This window comes from Marmota marmota, unplaced genomic scaffold (assembly GCF_001458135.2).
Source record: "Marmota marmota marmota unplaced genomic scaffold, marMar, whole genome shotgun sequence".
NCBI lineage: Eukaryota > Metazoa > Chordata > Mammalia > Rodentia > Sciuridae > Marmota > Marmota marmota.
In genome coordinates this window covers 11,810,156-11,811,776 of record NW_026000229.1, presented here as the reverse complement: position 1 = coordinate 11,811,776, position 1,621 = coordinate 11,810,156, and the positions used below count along the sequence as shown (strand labels likewise).

Below are 1,621 nucleotides of genomic sequence, written 5' to 3'. Positions count from 1 at the left end.
AGGCCAGACTCCATGTGAAGCCTTGGCCAGAGCTGGATGTCCAGAGCCTGCTGTGTAGATCAGGGTTCAGCCTATTGAATCCAGTGGAGGGGGCCTGGGCAGACTGGGGCACATGTTAGGCAAGTCACAGCAGCACCCTGAGCCCCAGCCTGTTTTGTATCTGAGCAGGGGGAACAATGATAATTTGTTCTTGAATTGCTGGGCCATAAAGCCCCCAGATGGAAGGCGAGTCCCTGTGGACAACTGCTCCACGCTGCCTCCTCCTGCACCCCCAGGTGCCACTTCCCAGGAAGCAGGAGCTCAGAGGGTCAGGTGTTTGCCCAGGAGGGCCAGAGCAGGTGGGGGTCAGGTCCACTGGAGGGAGAAGCAGGTGAGCAGATTATATCACCTGCAGCAGGTGATACCCCTCAGGCTGCTCAGAAACCATTCCTGGGCCACCTCCTTCCTCTTTATCTATTTTTTCTCACTCAGACAGCATCTCCCTCTTCCCCCTTTCTCCCCCCAAAGGAGAAAAGAGGCATCATTGGTGTCAAAGGGAAGTTGCAGTGAGAAGCACCAAGTGCTGGGCCAGGCTCAGAAGAGACGCTCTGTCCCCTCTAGTGCTCCAGAAAATTCGCTAGTAACAAACTACAGAATTGATCCCTGAAGGTGTAGGCTCCCCTTCCTCTTTAGTTCATCTTGATTCAGAGCCAATCCTTGCTTGCCACTGGCTAAGCCCAGACTCGATCTGCAGAGGTCCCTGGGGGAGCAAAGGGCACTCAGGGGCACAGCTTTCCCCGGGGGCCTGTTTGAACAGAAATAACCCCTTACCACATTATCAGGTACCGCGGGGGGTGGGGGGCTTTACACAGATTAACTGATCTTTCTCTCACAGTTGCTCTGTAGGGAGAAGCACTCGTTAGGCCCATTTCCAGGATGAGGAAGTTGAGGCACATGCTACCTTGGGGTTATACCCCTAGAAGAGAAAGAGCTGGAATTTGACAGGAGGCAACTTGGTTCAGAATGGGGGCAAAGAGGTGAAGTCCCCAAGGAAAGCCCTAGGAGTGAGCAGCCATCGACTGCACTGTGAATGGGGTCCCACCTGCACCCGTTCCCTCCCACCTTTGCCAGCCAAATGGGGAGATGAGCACAGAAGAGGACATCATCCTGTCTGTCCAGATCTGAAGCCTGTCAGATCTTCCTGGGAACCTCACAAGGGGTGAGCACAGGGGCTCCCTCCAGCAGCCTGGGCTGGCAGGGTTGTACTCTGCTTTTCTTACCACTCAGGGTTTTAAAAGTCAGAGGAATGGGTTAGGTTCCGGTCCTCTTCATATCACCAGGCCTCATGCCCAGTGTCTGGCATGTCCTATGTGGTCCCTTGGGGTCTGTGTGCTTCAGCATTCCTGACCTCTCTGTGCATGGACCAGGCTCCTGGGTCAGAGGAGAAAGTAAGATGCACTGAGGCCCTGCAGAGAGCCAGGCCGTGCATCCTGCTCTGGGTACTGAGGCAGGGAACTGAGGCTCAGGAAGTAGGAGAAGTGCCCTGGTGAAAGGGAGAAAGACCCAGAACTGGGATTCAGCCTCTGAAAACAGAGCCTCTGCTTCTCTCTACACACAGGTGAGGGGGCTGAACCACCCCCCT

General features: G+C 55.1%; 1 pseudogene; it reads right to left on the bottom strand.

The window, feature by feature from the left end:
- Positions 1-467: 467 nt before the first annotated feature.
- Positions 468-658, bottom strand: LOC125613439 (annotated as a pseudogene).
- Between the last annotated feature and the right edge of the window lie 963 nt (positions 659-1,621).